General features: G+C 40.3%; 1 pseudogene; it reads right to left on the bottom strand.

Annotated features, from left to right (window-relative positions):
* LOC149224958 (ferredoxin-dependent glutamate synthase, chloroplastic pseudogene) overlaps positions 1-13,253 on the bottom strand; it is a 96,340-nt pseudogene extending 83,087 nt beyond the window's left edge.
* Between the last annotated feature and the right edge of the window lie 5,028 nt (positions 13,254-18,281).

The following is an 18,281-nucleotide window of genomic DNA, read 5'->3' as shown; positions in this document are numbered from 1 at the left end:
TTATTTACAACATGCAGATGTATTCATTTATGTTCTTTTAAAAATTCAATTTAACACATCGCGAAAGTAAAAGGTCTTGGAAGGGTCCTTCATCACACCTAGACCTGGATCAAGTGGTATCGGAGTGGTCTTTGTGTTGATGTGAATTGTAGCATGAACAATGGAACGTGCAGCAACAGAGGATGAAAAAGCGATGTACGAGACCATGCTCAAAATTTCCAAAAGAGTGGAAATCATGTATGAAACTCTACAGAAAGAGACAGAGGAAAAGGAGCGATTGCAGCTTCAGTTGCAAGCCACAGAAGAGGCCCTAGAAGAACTAAAGCACAACAAACATAATCTTCAAACAGAGAACATTGAATTGAAGATGCGTCTACATGAAGAGAAAGAGGAGAAACATAGTTTGCTACAACAGCTGCAAGCAAAGGACGAGGCCTTGGAAAAGCTGCAGCGTGACCCATGTGAGGTAAAAAGTAGTTCTCTGAATTCATGTATGTGTCTTGATGATGATTTCGCTATTTTTGAAAATCATACCACAGGAATTGGCTCCAAACTGTTGAAGAGAATGGGGTATGAAGGAAAAGGCTTGGGCGTTAATGGCTAAGGCATTGTAAACCCCATCAAAGTAGAGGAATTACCCCATCAGGCAGGACTTGGGTATGTCAAAAAAGAAGTTGGGGAATGCACTGAGACAACTAGCGAACCACCAACAACAGATGATGAGCAAACCTCATCAGTTCTTTCCAAATCGACAGAGGAGGTAAAATATGTTGATTTCCTTTCAGTTTCATCGTCACATAGTATGGATTTTGTTGGATATGTGGAGATCCCAATTACAGGGAAAAACATGAGGCTCCTTACAAGGATAAGGCACGAGGAGGAAAAAGAACTTGGTGTTAATAACCAAGGCATAACTCAACCATTAGAGGTTGTGCAGAGACCTCAATTTGTAGGCTCGAGATACACCAAAGGAGAATGCTCGAAGGTGTCAGATTCTTCCAAGACATCATCGAAATCGTCGAGGAAAGAGAATGATGGGAACACATCCCCATCATCCCATGGAAGTTTCCATGGCAAGGAAAGAGCTGAGGCAAGCTCTCATCGCCATACTTGCACCAGAGACGGCAAGGAAAGATATAATCAGTTTCGATATTCGAATGTTCATTTCAATTATAATTATGTTTTTAATGATGAGCGTAAAACATGGCATCGAAAAACATGTACCTTTTGTGGATTACATAACCATACGTTTTCTAAGTGTTGGAAAAGAATGGAAACACACAAAAGGATGAGGCGTGAAATACCCTCTCAACAATAGGTAAAGAAACAGGTTAAGAAAATCTGGAGGAAGAAGATGTATTGCAGTCATTGCAACAGAAATGGCCATCAAAGAGCCACTTGTTGGAGGCTCCATCCAGAGTAGCACCTTAAAGACAAAGTGTCATTGCATGAACCAGATGAGACAATTGTTCGACAAGCAAAACCACCACAAGGAGGCGACCCATTCACCTTGATAAGTGAAAAATGGTTTCTAAATATGTTGTCTTTTCATGGTCATGCCTTTGTAAGTCATTTGTTGCATTTTAAAATGTAAAAGTGATGATGTGTTTTCCATCACTTGTTCAGCAACAATGATGTCTGGTCTTATTTTGAGATGCATGATAAACTGTGAAAGTGATGTTGTGTTTCCATCACTTGTCAAAACAATAGTGTTTGGCCTTATCTTTGTAAATCATGTGTTGTAGTAATGATGTGTTTTCCATCACTTATTGAAGCAACAATGATGTGTTGGCCTTGTTTTCGTAGCTGGGGTATTGCGTCCATCTTGTTGTAAACTTGACCACTGAGTATGTGTTATAAACTTGTGGCAAGTGTGGGACGTTTGGGTCATTAGTTGGTCATGAAAGTCAAGCATGTAATTTGCGAAACAATGTACTATAGGTTGCAGAGGTTACAGGTGTCGGCTCATCGCTTAAGGCTCTGAAGAACAAAGGTGAAGGAGATGGAAGCGAGACCTTTCAGGACACTTGTGATGCAGACAAGGTACAAAGAAGTTGCAGATTATTTTTCATGCTTTTGGAGGACCAAAAGCTCCTCAGTGGGGAGGATTGATCCAGGTGGCTCCAGAGACACACACAGGACAAAGAGGACTTAGGAAAGCTCAAAAATAAAAGTGTTTGGATTATGCTTGAACTAGGACCAGAGCGTAGATCTCGTCGTCCTAATCGTGGTGGTGCGAACGGCTTGTCAAACCGAGTCTGGATGAAGGAGATAGATGCAGTCAAAGTTGGGTTGACTTTTTGCTGACTGGGCAGGCTTAAGGAGGATGCAATTTCGACCTTTTCCGGTGGACGGAATCTAGCCAACTCCGGCCAGATTTCGGGAAAAATCATGGCCTCGTTAAAAATAATCCTTTGGTCCAAAACCAAATTTCCAAAAATGTATAATTTGTTTTATACAACAACAAAAAAATTAAAAAAAAAGGGGTGGCAGGCCACCAACACCACCACCCCAACACATACCATATATATATATATATATATATATATATATATATATATCAAAATTTGGTGGAGGGGCAGGCCATGACCCTCGGCCCCTCCCCACATCCCACGGATCCAAACAAACCACCATAAAAGGCGGGAGTTGGGAGTTGGGTGGTGGGCCGGCCCTTAGGGCACGGACCCAACCACACCCAAACAACAAGCGGCAATCACTTAGTACAAATGTTGGCGGGAGGCAGGTATGGTGGGCAGGCCACTTGACCCAACCAAAAATTTTATTTAAAAAAAAATCATTTATAATGTATTAAACATGGATTTTGTTATGAAAAAAGGAGGAGGTGGGGTTTGACCGCCCGACCTCCTCCATATTAACCAGAGTATTAACCAACTGCCCTACAACAGCTTCCTTGAAGAATCGGTTGGTGATTTTGTATTTAAGCGCAGTTTTTCAGTGTGCTCAGGAGGAAGATAGTGCACGTAGTTCGAGGTAGAATTTTGCAGGAGGGGCGAAATTTCACTTTGTCAAAATTTGACAAATTTTATATGGTTTCAGCACTTCTCGATGCCATGAACGCAATGGCGCTATCCGTGTCTCCATCAGAGTTCTAAATTTTTTGGCCATTTTCAGTATGAGGGTGGAACCATGATTGCTGCAAAAATAGGGAGCGAAACCATGATCCATGAAATTTTCCCAAGGAGGTAATTTTTCTCCATGTCAGAATATAGTCAAGTTTATAGTCATTTTTCATGGTTTTCCACAGGGATTTCAATGGTGAGGTCAGATTCGCCTTTTGAGTTGCAAATTTCCAATCCACCTATGGAGCAGAATCTTTGAGGAATCTAGGGGGAATCTAAAAAATTATTTAAGCCCCAGATTCTCAACTTCTCAGAATTCAAAATTGGACAGTCGATTTTGCACTATTCGACGTCATAAATCTGATGGCGTGTTCAGATTTCTCATTCTCTCATTCTATTCTTCAGCCACTTTTCTAGGTGGAATGCAGGTGTCAACATCCACGTGTGAGAAGTCATACGATTGATGTTGTGAGATCAATGATCCGAACAGCTTCAACAGTTTGACATCCACTTCTTCAGATGGCCCTTGGTTGTGAGGTATATGTAGTGTTCATGTACTTCTTTTGCTACGCATTGTGCTGCACAGGTCCTTGATTGATGTTTTATGTGGGATCTTGTTTCCTACTCATTTTTGTGATTCTTGCTTGATGTGACGAGGAATCGCCTATGTGATGTACTTGTTGTCATGATTCATCATGTTGTGTTTTGAGATCCCTTTGTTGTATGTTGATGGGATACTCATGTGTCACCATGCATGTTTGAATTGAGATACCTTTTATGCCATGTTGGCGGGATGCTCATCGTGCATGAGTTTTGTGTCATACTGATAGGAGTCTTTTGACTGAGAGTTCCTGTAGTGGAACATCTCTTAAAGCCACTCCTGCGTGAGGGAATTTTCCTTGTATGATCGCGACATCATCTCTTATGTACATCATCACTATTGAAAACACTTAATGCAGCGACCTACACCATATTGACACTAGGGCTCGGAGACGTAGGCCCTCCTGGACGAACATTGTTATCAACGGCTTATGTTTTCATGTGCTGATGATTGATATGTTCCTCTTCTTTACAGCATGCAGATGTATTCATTTATGTTCTTTTAAAAATGCAATTTAACACATTACGAAAGTAAAAGGTCTTGGAAGGGTCCTTCGTCACACCCGGACCTGGATCAACAAAAAAATTCCTTCTTAACCCTGTGGTAAGTTTTCAAAAATCTTGAGTTCCCTCATAAGGGAGAAGTGTGAAATTCCAAAAGAATCTTTTGTTTGAGTTGGGAATTCTTACATAGGTATAAGCGATCTTTGTACCATAACAAATCATTTTTCCAGCTAAATGTATCAGATGTACTGGGATCTTGTTGTAACTTTTGAATGAGTGCCCAAACTTCTTCATCATTCTTCCATTCATCCCTTGCTTCGTTTATTCAATCTGGTTGGATAATAGAAATGGCACACAACAATGCTTCCACATCCTCATCCTTTATTGAGAGTGCATTTGCCACAACATTTTGCTTCCCTTTTTTGTAGATGATTTCAAAGTCATAACCCAACATCTTTGTGACCCATTTTTGTTGCTCTTCAGAGGATAATCTTTGTTCTAAAAAGTATTTAAGACTATCGTGATCCGTTTTTACCTTGAAGTGTCTTCCCATTAGGTAGGGTCGCCATTGCTTAAGTGCATGTAGTATTGCCAACATTTCCTTCTCATAAATAGTTTTGTGTAAATACTTTCCTTTGATTGGACGACTTTTGAAATCAATGGGTCTTTCATCTTGCATTAAAAGAGCACCAATTTCATTTCCTAAAGCATCACATTCCACAATAAAGGTTTTTGTGAAGTCTGACGTAGCTAATACTGGTGCTTGGCACATTGCATCTTTAAGATGTTCGAAGGCCTTTGTTGCTTATGGAATCCATGAAAATGCATATTTCTTCAATAATGTTGTTAGAGGTGCTGCCATTATCCCATAATTCTTAACAAACTTGTGATAATACCCTATCAACCTGAGAAATCCTCGCAAATGATTTATGGATGTGGGGATTTTTCATTCCTTAATGGCTTTAATTTTTCTAGTGTCTACCTTAAAACCTTCATGAGATACAATATGACCAAGATATGACCAAGATATTCCACCTCTTGTACTCCAAAGAAACATTTGGAGCTTTTTGCATATAATCGTTTCTCCTCTAATAGTTTGAGCACCCTATCAACATGTTGAACATGATCCTTCCAAGACTTGTTGTAGATTAGCATATCATCAAAAAATACTAACACAAATTTTCTAAGGAAGGGTTTGAAAATGGAATTCATCAAACCTTGAAATGTAGAAGGTGCATTGGTAAGGCGAAAAGGCATGACAAAAAATTCATAATGACCCTCATGAGTTATAAATGTTGTTTTCAGAATGTCTTCAATCTTCATTTTGATTTGATGATATCCCGAATGAAGATCCAACTTGGTGAAGTAAATTGATCCATGCAATTGATCCAATAATTCATCAATGACAGGAATGGGAAATTTATCTTTAATAGTGAGCTTATTGAGCTCCCTATAATCCAGACACATGCGCCATGATCCATCCTTCTTGTGCACCAATACTACCGGAGTAGAGAAAGAACTTTTACTAGGTTGAATTATACTAGCCTCTAGCATTTCTGCAACCATACGTTCAATTTCACTCTTTTGGGCATAGGGATATCTATACGGCCTAATGTTTGGAGGAACACTTCCTGGAATCAAATAAATAGCATGATCATGATCACGAATAGCTGGGAGGACTTTGGGAGTCTCAAATACCTTGGAATGATTGTCCAAGACTTTTTGGAGATCTGGAGAAATAGATGATTTCGATGTGGGAACCTCTAGCGAACATAATTGTGCAATTACGCCTCATTGTTCCTTCTTTAGAAGATTTGTCATAACATTAGAGCTTATTATCTTTCTCGGTTTCCCTGCAATACCCCTTAATTCAAATTCCTTTCCTTCCGCACAAAATTTCATGAAAAGTTCTTGAAAATGAAAAGCCATTGTACCCAAGGATTGTAGCAATTGGACTCCTAGTACAACATCAGCACCAGCCATTGGAATGGAAAGCATTGGGCTATTCAATACATATTCTCCCATGGATAGCTTGATATTATGGCACTTTCCAAAGCAATTTATGGTTCCTCCACTTGCAACCATCACTTGACACTCTAGTATTGGATATAGGAAGGAATTCAATTCCTTGGCTATCTTACAATGAATAGAATTATGGGTACTTCCTGAATCAATCAACACTATTACCTTTTTCTTCTTGATATGTCCTTCTATCTTGATAGTTTGAGGAGTGGTAATTCTAGCCAATGCATTACAAGATATGGTAGGATTCATTTCTTATTTATCTAGGGTTTGTTCCTGGAGTATATCCTCTTCTTTTGGCATTTCTTGTTACTTTTCTTCCTCCTCTTCACAATTTATGTAGACAAATTTCTTCTTAGCACACTTATGACCTTTAGTGTATTTGCTATCACAACTGTAACAAAGCCCTTTTGCTCTTTTTTCTTCCATTTGTTGTGGTGTCAACCTTGTAGGTTGTGGAAGGCTGGGGCAACAACACTTCCATCTTTATAGTTGTGAGTGGTAGGCTTCCTGGTTGCCATAATTTTGCTTTCCATTTTTCTTGCTAACCTGAATGCCTTCTCCAATGAATCAGGTTCCCAAAGGCGAACCTCATGTTGGATATTATCCTTTAAAGTCCCTATGAACACATCAATCCTATGCTCCTTTAGAATATCTTTTACCTTTATGTTCAATTTTTGGAAGTCCTCAATGTGCTCCATCATTGAACCCTTTTGTTTGAGATTTATCAATTGGCTAAAAAAGGTGTTGTTTTTTGTATCCTCATAATGTGCTATCATTTCTTCCATAAAAATTTCCCAAGTGACAATTTGTTTACGAGATAAAAGCCATCAATACCATACAAATTGATTTGGTTCCAAATATAAAGTTTCAATACGCACCTTTTGTGTGTTTTGCACATTAGGGAGATCAAACAATTGCTCCATCTGTAGTATCCATGTTCCGGGATCCTTGCCATCAAACTTCCTCATATCGATTTTTGGAACATGATGGGTCTTCAATCCAACATTAGAGTCTATGAAATCATGATTAACATTTCTTTTGTTCTCATCATGAGTTTCCTTTACTACCCTTTCACCATTAGTAACCATTTCTTATAGCAACTTATTCAAATTTATCTTCAATTCTTCCATCTTAGCGTCCATGTTGTTCATCTTAGCGTCTGTGCCATTCATCTTAGCTTCCATGCCATCCATCTTAGCTTCCACGCCATTCATCTTGGCTTCAGTTACCTTTTATGAGAGTGAAATTTGTTGTATTTGGTCTTGTAATTTTGATATATCATGTTGCATTTCTTCCTCTTCTTCACGAGTCGTGCTAGAGATTTCAGGTTGATTACTAGCTGTTTCCATTTTCTTTCTTCGGGGCATCAATTAATGCTAATAATTCTTCACTATTCCCTTTGAATTCCTTCAAACTAATTTTTCAAACCAATCTTAAGCAAAATTTAAAAAAAAACTACACACCTTTTTTTCACTTTGTAAGAGCTTGATATTGAATTTGTTGTATCTCTGTAACTGAGGATTTCAAATATCTGAAATCGATTCCTGTAGTATCCCTTTGAGTCGTCTTTCTAACCCAGTAAGTCTGATCAAGATTGGATTCTCCAAGGAAGAGTTATGCCAAATCTCCCACGGTGACCTGATTATAGACTAGTTCAGTAGAGTGAATTTGTACGAAGTGCCATGTGTCACTGTTTCAACCTTAGTACCTGAAACTGATATACAGAAAACTATAGGCCATCCTCTTTCTGAAACTTCTTACGAAATTTCAATATGATGCTCAGAACAAAAGTTATGACGATTTTCCCCAAGTCACCTGTTTTTAATGTAATTCGGGAGTCTGCAAAAACCCTAACTTCCTCAGATCATATCTCTGAAAATATAGAGGGACAAGCTCTGAAATTCGAACCAGAAGTGCAGAACGATTTTGGCTCAAATGGTTTTTTTTTTTTAGCTTCTGAAATGTCGTAGAAAAAAATTTATAGCGAAAATTCCACGATGACCTGTTTGGAGCAGCAAAACCCTAAAATCCAAAGCTCTAATAGCAAATGTTATGAAACCAGCTCACAAAAAGATAGAAAAGATAGATCAACGCCTTAGAATTAAGCCTCTTCGAGGTGTGTTGACATGGCTAATGTGCGCTATATCAACAAGGGGAACTAACCCAATCGCAAGCCCCAATTAGACCTGCTTTTGTTTGGAATGGCTAGCTCCGACGGGTTTTAAGGGACCCCGTAAACTGTTTGAACATGTCGAAAGATTGCTTCCGGGAGGAAGAATTCAATTAAATCAACAAAATAAAACAACTAACCTCTATGTATTAAATCCTATCTATACTACTTCTAACTACTCTAATATAGTCTTATCTATCCTAGTCTATCCTGCAGAAGCATAATACAGAGGTTTAAACATCATATATATGTTCGGCAAGAGCATGATAAAGAAGATTAAACATCATGTATAGATTCAAGTCCAAATGAATCAATCACTAAATTCACAGCTGGACAAGACTGTATTAAAGCTAAATTGCAATCCAATCACTCATATAGGAATCCACATTCTTTTATGGAATTAAACTTGCAACTGATGTTTAACTTAGTTTCAAATCAGAGACCATTCACAAGTTAACCATGAAACTAAATCACATTCAATTTAACAAGACTAATAGTGAACTGTAAGTCATCAATATGCATAAATACAAATCACATTTAAATTCATGCCATCAACAACACTCTGATCCAAAACATATAAAAGAACAATCAAATAAGTCTTAAACTAAAGGCTCCTTCGTCCCCCAAAACAGTCCTCCTTATTCACAATAAAGAGAAATTGTTCTTCTCGAAAATCAAAAGCCCTTTCTCCTCTTTGGAGGTAATACTTATGCAAACGTGCCTCGACTCTAGGTCTACTATGCCTCTTCATCTTCCCACTGTTTCCGATATGAAAATCGAGTACACAGAGATAGGACCGTCAGTGTGATCGCTGACACGTAGAAAGCATAACGGTCGGATCGATTCATTTCCTGAGGAAGTGAACAGATGTTGGTAAAAGGGTGACTGTATGTTGCCTTCCCATAATGAAGACCGGGACAACCTTGCTTTCGGAATGTATAGGCCATGTGTGGGATCCTGACCCGGAACACTTGAGGCCGAACCTTCAAACACAATGCTTCCGTGTATATGGCTTTTCAAATCCACTCCTGCATCCTTCACTTCTCACCTGCAAGGATAGCTATCATTAGCTTCATGATTGCGAACAATATAACAAAAATATTCACACAAAACATAACGCTACCTTCATTAACTTTTATAAAACTACGGGAGCAAGGGCGAAAAGGATGAACACATAAAACACATGCAACACATAATCTCCTGCTCAATCCATAGGCTTGACATAGTTTTCGAGGGCTTCCTTTAATCGTAATCAGGTATCACCCCCTCCACGGGTCACAGGACCCATGCCTTCCCCCGCCCTGATGTGCAATTACACTATCAAGACTCCATAGGCCCGCCTTTTGCACTAAGACCCCGTTCCTTTGTTAAATCATGAATTTTGAAAAACATGGGAAAACACAGAAAATTCCACCCTGATCACTTAGGCCAGACCTCAAACTTTATATAATCGGGCATATAATCATTACCGAGTCCGGCTCTCGCCTCTCCGCTAACTGCATGACCCCCGGGCTCCGCCGATACGTGATATGCGATGGGGCTTCTGGATCTGAGATATATATATATATATATATATATATATATATATATATATATATATATATATATATATATATATATCTATATATATATATATATATATATATATATATATATATATATATTGTGGTTGATAAAACCATCGGGTCTGGCAGATGGGAGCACGCTATATGTACATGAGATTTGGGACAAGGCCGATAGCGATGCGTGATTAACATTGGACCTGACATATATATATGATATTCTTAATAGGGTCGGCAGGTCTGGCAGACAAAGGCGTGTTGTATATATAAACTTTGGGACAAGGCCGATAGCAATGCGCGATATAGCTTCGGACCCGAAAATATATGCATTGTGGTTCATAACACCGTCAGTTCCGGTGCCTTATGGCATGCATTATGCGCCCAGATTGAATGCGATAAGTGAAAGAGGGAGGATATATGTATTTGCGAAGGGTTTCCTTTGTAAAGGGATTATAACAGGACAATGATGTGATGAAGGGTTTTGGAAGCTAAACAAACCCCGATGAGCATATGAATGAAGGGCTTAACAAGGTTATATGTGAGGGATTTGTTAAGGGGCTTTCACCATTTGTGAATGGAAGATTTGGCTCTTCATAGAGTTAAAATCACTGGGATGAAAAGGATCATTCAGAGAGATGATAGATCAAACTTATAGGGGACCCATTCAAAATTTGCTATCAGAGCATGTTTTAATAGGGTGGTAGTTGTGGCCACAACAAATGGCGAACCGCTGGGCGAACCAGTTATCTTTGTTTCCAAATAACCTTCAGATCAATAAAACATCAGGATGTTAAGATAAACTTGAAATGCAAACTATATAGATGGACAAGCATGGGTTCCACTTAAACATTAACTGCTTCAGGAGGGATAGAGACAAATAGCTTCTACTTACTGATATGATTTTGACAGGCATTCTCCAATGGTAGTATTATGGGGTTTATTGACCTTCCTTTACCTGTTTCCCACTTTCAAAAATCCCTTTGGGGCCGTCACTAGTCTATCCATACCTGTTTAGGTGTGTACCTCAACTCTTTATTGCTCATCAAGCTTGATGTAGACATGTTTATCTTGCACTTTATATGAGAATTTCAGTGCTATATTTTCATTGATTGAATGGGGCACAGTCATGGATCATGCCATATTTTTAAACCGCTTAAGCAAGGTTGGGCTTGCTGTGTCAACTGGTACTCTGAGCCCAGCAACAGTCCTTACTCTAACCGGCTTCCCAAACAACCTGTCCTTCCAGATTGGCACAAGGACTTGACATTTCATTTCTTTTTAGATAATTCCCTCCAGTTTTAGGGACAAGGACTAGAGCACAATTAGATTTGCCACTGGGTATGAGACAGTGAGCTTAGCCCATGAAAGGAGGTTTACTTGTGAGTAACAGGTATTGGACCATTTAGTGTGGTGGATGGGACCAATGGAGAATGACTGTAAACCTTACAAGCAAGTATAGGTTAGGTTTGAGTGGGATTTATTTAAATGCAGCGTTCCTCCATGCCAGTCCAGTTGTAGTTACACATTTTTTTGTTTTATAAAGATGCCCATACATGCTTCAGATATCCAAGTTATCAACAGATCTCACATAGTTCCCAACAAATGACCATGAGGGGTTTCGGTTTGCCTTCCACTGTTGATCCTCAAGTGCTCATGGGCTGATAGAAAGTTTGTTTGATTTGTGGGGAAATGATGGATTCAAGAACAGCAGAATCATCAGCAAGTTAATGAGGAAGGGAAAGGCCGAGAGTAGTGAATGAGGGCAGATCTGAAAGGTAGAACGAGACTGGAGGACTACAATTAGTTGGTTAAAAAGGAATGTAATTCAAAACAGTAGGAAAATAGACTTGGCAGAAAACAAAAGAAAGGACAGAAATACAACTAAACTAACAGCAAAATGAAATGAACTCTAACCTACTCAGGAGGCAACCACCAATGTGGTGGCTACTAGAAGTATCTCTTCAGATGCTGGCCATTAACAAGGAGCTTTTCAGTCTCTCCCTGTAACGTTTTCAACCTGTAAGTCCCTTGACCAATTTTTTCAACAACTTGGAATGGGCCCAACCATAGGTGTTGGAATTTTGTGTGTTTACCCTTTGGCTCACTCAGCTTGTCCCATTTCAGGACTAGCTCCCCTATTTTGAAATCTTTATCTCCCGCCAGATGATGATCAAACCATTTGTTTACAATCATTTGGTGATTTTTGAATTTAATTCTGGCTCTATCCCTTAATTCCTCTAGCTTCATCAGTTGGTCGATCCTTCCTTGAAGTAGGGTTGAAGGGGTTCCTCTTGAAGCTTGGGAGAGCTATAAGGAGGGAAGGGAAACATTTGGGCGCAAGATGGCTTCCTGTCCATAGACGAGGAAGTATGGGGAGTTTCCTAAGGCCACTTTAAGGGTGACCCTATCGGCCCAAAGGGCATTTGTCAAGGTGTTGTGCCAGTTCTTCTGGTTATCAACGACTGACTTGCAGACTATGTGGATAAGGTTTTTATTGGAAGACTCTGCAACTCTGTTTCCCTAGGGGTAATAGTTTGCTTCATACTTTATGTGGATCGAATTATCAATGGAAAACTCAGTCAGTGTCAGAGATGAAAATTAAGAAGCGTTATAAAGAATGAGAGCATCAGGGATGCCACACCTGTTGATAATGAATTTCTCAACGAATGATATTACCTCATCTTCGTTCACCTTCTGGAGCGGGATGGCTTTGGTCCATCTGGTGAAGTAATCAGTCGCTGTGAGTATATACTTGTGTTGTTGTGAGGAGTTTGGAGTGATCTCACCTATGACGTCTAGGCCCCATTGCTGGAACGGTCGATAAATCATAACAGGCCTGAGGGGAACAGCGGGCTTTCTTTCTCGTCCTGCGGCGGTTTGGCACGCCTTGCATTTGCGAGCATAGGCATGCAAGTCTCTGAACACTATGGGCCAATAATATCCGGCTCTCAATATTTTATGAGTACTGGTCTCTCCACCATAGTGACAACCTGCTGGGCCGTTGTGCATTTCTTTCAATACATGGTTGGCATCATCTTTCTCCAAACACCGCAGCCAGATTCCATCATGATTTTTTCTGTATAAGACGTTGTTGGCCAAATGATACAGATTAGACTTCAATCTGAGTGCTCTCCTCTGTGATGCATCCAGGTGTTCAGGACATGATCCCCGCACTAGATAGAAGCGTATGTCATAGTACCATGACTCAGGGTCCAAAAGGGCTTCTGATGCTTCTCGCTCATACATCAGCACTTCGTTACTCCATAAGGGCTCTTCCCTGAGCTCCATTTGTGCATATTGCATGCTCGGCATTCCTGATTCTTCAGATGCCTCCTTTTGGTCCGCTAAGGCTTCTGCCGCTAGCCTGCAAAGTCCCTGCCCTCGAACTATCTGTGTCGACTTTATCTCCAGGTCGAACTCTTGAAGGGCGGTTATCCAGTTCCCTCTTCATTCACCCATTTCTTTCTGCATGAAGAGGGCTCTTACAGCAGGATGGGGCATGATGAATTTGGTCTTGGCCTTTAGTAAATAAGGGCGGAAATGTTTAACGGCCTTGAAAACTGCATAGCCCTGTTTCTCCACGTCTAGGTAATTCAGTTCCGCTCCTTGGAGATTTGAACTCATGTAGGAAATGGGGACTTCATTGCCATCATCATTTTTTTGAGTGAGAATTGCGGCATATGAAAGGTCGGAAGCAAAGGTGTATAAGAAGAATCCTTTGCCGAAATCAGGGCTGACCAATGCAGGAGCTTCAACAATGGCTTCCTTGATTCGCCAAAACGCTTCCTTGGCTTCATCGCTCCATTTATACACAACGTCTTTCTTCATCATCAGGTGCAACAGGCGTACTATTTCTGCGAAGCCTGAGACAAATTTTCTAACGAAATTAATCCTCCCGAAGAAAGATTGCATGGTTTTTTTATTGGTAGGGGGTTGTATTCTCATGATGGTTTGTATTCTTTCAGGATCAATCACAATCCCATCTTTAGAAAGGATATGACCCAATAGTTTCCCCTCTGTGACTGCAAAGATGCTCTTCTTGGGATTCAAAGAAATTCCATACCTTCGGCATCTTTCGAAAATCTACCTCAGGTGATAAATATGATCCCTTCTGCGATATGAATACACAGTGATGTCATCCATGTACACCACTACTGATCTGTACATCAACCCTTGGAAAGCTATGTCCATAGGTCTCTGGAATGTGGCACCCACGTTAATGAGCCCAAAAGGCATTTTACAATATGCGTAGGTGCCCCATTTGGTGTTGAAGGTTGTCTTGAGCTGATCTCCATGAGATACCAGTACTTGATTATATCCTGAGAAACCATCTAATAGGGACAACATTTTAGACCCAGAGATGCGTTGAAGGACGCGTTCCATAGAAGGGATAGGATAGTTATCCTTTTGAGAGGCTTTGTTCGGGTTTCTAAAGTCAATACATAGCCTGATGTCTCCATTTTTCTTTCTCACAGGCACGAGATTAGCTACCCAGCGGGTGTGTCTGACCGGAAATATGATTTTAGCATCTAGCATCTTGTTCAGTTCTTTCTTCACCAATGGTTCGAGGCTTGGATGCATCTTACGCAGTTTTTGTTGGTAGGGCTTGGCCTCCCTTTCCAAAGGGATCACATGCTGATATCAAAAGTCTTTAGGTCTTCATATGTCCATGCAAAGACATCCTTATAGTCTTTGAATAGCTTGACGAATGCAGACTTTTCTTGAGGAGAGCACCCAAGGCCCAAATTGACATTTTTTTGGGTCTTATTTGGTCCCAAGGTTGACCATTTCATACTTCATGGACGAACTGTGTGTTTTACAGTTAGTCAGTTTCTTGAATTTATCATGCAAGTCATACAAGTGTTCCATCTTAACAACTGATTTTGGCATCGCATTAGGTTGATCCTTTTCTTCATCTTCCCTCTCATTCATAAGCTTGCCATGCTCCTTTTCGTCAATGACTGTATTCTTGAATGTCTTCTCGTAGTGCAAGAACTCAAGGATTTGCTCATCATCTTCGAACACCTGCCAATTCGAGATGTTATCAGGCACAGATGGTCTGAAAATCAATTCAACCGAACATTTATTTTTCTTCAATCTAAAATCAGGCAAAATTTTAGCAGCCATATTAGCCATCAGATCAACATCTTGGTTTTGGCCTCGAGGTATGTATGTAATATTAAAGGAATCAAAATTGTCAATTAAGTCCCATACCTCATGTTGGTACCTCACTAGGTGTGGAGAATTGCAATGTATCCTTTTCCTTACCTGATCTACGATTATCTGTGAGTCACCAAAAACTTTAAGATTTTTCACATTCATACCAATGGCTTTCTTCAGGCCTTGCAGCAGGCCTTCATATTCCGCTATGTTGTTGGTGCATGCGAACTCCAACCGGCTAGCCATTAGATGTTGGTTCCCTTGCAGGTCAATGAGAATACTTCCAGCACCTGCACCTTCAAGGTAGTTAGAGCCATCAAAATAGAGTGTCCAGAATATAGCATCTAATGTTACATCAATTGAACTACTATCTAAGAAATTAGTCCTATCATCTACTATAATACAAGATAGCTCATCAGTTGGATTATGGGAGGGAATTTCCAACTGTGTGTGTGTCAAAGTTTCTTCAACGGTTTCTGCATGAAACTCTCCAAAACAAGTTTCTGTAGCATAAACATTGAAACTATAGTTCCCAAGGATGGAGTTGGTAAACATTACAGGTTCATTGGGACCATTTAGTTCCGTTACCACATACTTCATGTATCTTTCCCTATCAACTCTCAGCATATCACCTTTTCCCTTCTGAGGCAACAAGAGATGGGACCAATCAGTCGAGAAGTATCCGTTCAATTTCGCTGACCAGTCCCTGCTAAGTAGCATTCCATAAGCCTCTGGTATATCGACTACCACTATATCAATGACTTGTGTGTACTGTGGTTTAGCAGCCATCCGAATCAACACATCTTTCAATTCTCCAATTACTTTCACATTTGTCCTATCTAATTGCATGATTTGAGTTCCAGTTTTTTCAGGTATGGCCTGAAGTCTTTTAGAAACAGCATAAGGCATAACAGTGGATGAGGCACCGGAATCTACCAAGCAATTGTGGAAGTTCATGTTGAAAATTCCAAACGTGATGAGGAACAATGGAGTCATAGATTTCGATTTTCTCCCTATCATGGCTGCGCTGACATCTTGGGATTTTTTATTCATTTTAGGTAACGTGGCCTCCATAGCTGATGTTATTTGGGTTGTACTAGTGGTACTAATGGGTTTGGACATTGGCTTCTTGGTTTGGGTGCTTGAGGTGGTGGGGGTTTTACAGTTCCGCTCATTCATAGCTTTCAGCAGCAAATCTCTTGATGCGTTAATTTTTAACAAATCAAAATATGTGATATTAGCCCTAGACTTCTTGAGATCATCCACAATATTGTAATCAATGTTATAAACAGGATAGGGTAGAGTAAAGATACCTGTTTTGCCATTCTTAGGTGGGTGTTTACCATCTTGAGTAGCCTTCATTGCAGTGGGAGATGCATTTTATTTCTTTGGGTGACTTGCAACAGGGGTATTCTTGGATTGACCGCCAGGCCTACTCTTCTCGACAGGAACTCTGGGAGTGGATGCTTTCACAGGATGAACATCTTGCTTTGTTTGGTCTAAGGGCTTCGTCGCACCTGGAAACGAACCTTTACTTCGCGTGTGGATTTCATTAGCGTTGATTTCTGCAGTGTTATCTCCTTCGTCATCATTCTCATCACTATGGAAATCCCACAACACATTAATTTGGGTTTCCTCATCCAATGGTTCTTCTACTTGGTATTCCTCCTCGTCTCCTTGTTCTAGTTCAAGTTGCAGTATAGGTTCTTCTTTGTTAAGGAGCGATCCAATAAGAGCTAACTCTTCTATGTTTAAATCCCCTTCATTAGGTGGAGCAGGCAATGCAAGTTGACCATGACCACCTTCCATTTTCTTCCGATAGAAAGGTTTGAAGGGTTTTTTATTATTATAATCTCCTCCCTTCCCACTTGTACTCTCTCCAACATTTCTTTTCATATCAATGACTATGTTTTTAAGTTTCTTAATGATCTGATGCAAACCTTCCACATCTGTGGCATCCTTTTCTTTGGTCTCAGCCACTTTGTTGCCACTCCCACTGCTCTTCTTGGATGATTGGGAGGCTTTCTTCACTTCAGTTGTATAATGACATGCTGTGAGGCTAATCATTTCATTTTCAACTTTCACCGCTTCATCAATAGCACCTTGTAAGGTTTGCACATTACTCCTTTTAACCCACATCGTTGTAGGGACAGGGAGAGTAGAGACATAGAACTCCATGAGAACTTCATCAGTGGGTCTAGCATTAGCTGGGATTCTATTGAATCGGATGTTAAAATCCTTGACTTTCTCGTTGGTTTCCATTTTTAGATGGGATAGTTCTAAAACTAAGGCTGTAGGTGTTTTGTCATCACCAAACTTGTCTAAAAAGGCCTGCTGAAAAGCATCCCAAGAGGTAATCGACCCTATTCTCAAATTGAAATACCATGTGGAGGTTGCACCAGTCAAAGTAAAAGAGAATAGGCGGCACACCACATCTTCATCAGTGACCCCCAACCTATGCAAGGCTAGGAAGAAAGAGCAAATATGGTTATCAGCAGTATCTCCCCACTCAGGGGCGAAATTAGGTAACACTCTTTCTACATTTTTGGGTAAGGGATGTTGCTGCCCAGGTAATACTATAGCGTCCTGTGCAAGCCAGGGAGGGAGAGCTCCCAGAGGAGGTGGGGGTTGATTCCCACCTAGAGGAGGAGGTGGAGGTTGATTCCCACCTTGAGGAGGAGGTGGAGGTTGATTCCCACCTGGAGGAGGAACGTTGGCCATATTATGGACAGGGAATTTTTGGTTGGAGGCTTCTTCGTTAGGATTCTCAAAATCAAGCGAGGATTTACCTTTAGAAGGGGAGTCCTCAGGAATTTCTTCCCAAGGGGTATCGATACTTTGCAAGGATTCTAGCACAATATCTTCGAGAGAAGTGGCTACAGATGTATCTTCATTCAGGGTAAAGATCCTTGGCTTTCTCTTAGTTGTCAAAGGTAAAGAGTGAAATATGAGAAGCTAAGAGAGGGAACGAGCATAAGCCCGAGTAAGCGTTCTGACTGGTTGTTCCTGAGTGATAGGATACTCCCACGGTCTCTCTTCCTTGGGTGACCCGAAAACAAGACTTAGAGGGGTCTCTGTTTCTTCGAAATGAGGCTCTTTCAAATGGGTGGAGTGGAATTTTCGGCCTCTACGATCCATACATTAATTATTTTGAATCCATGCATGGCACTTATAGATGAA

This window comes from Pinus tabuliformis, chromosome Q (assembly GCF_031772625.1).
Source record: "Pinus tabuliformis cultivar Carrire ecotype Pingquan chromosome Q, CPIR1, whole genome shotgun sequence".
NCBI classification, from domain to species: domain Eukaryota; kingdom Viridiplantae; phylum Streptophyta; class Pinopsida; order Pinales; family Pinaceae; genus Pinus; species Pinus tabuliformis.
The sequence above is the reverse complement of the archived record's forward strand: the minus strand, read 5'-3'. Positions and strand labels throughout refer to the sequence as shown.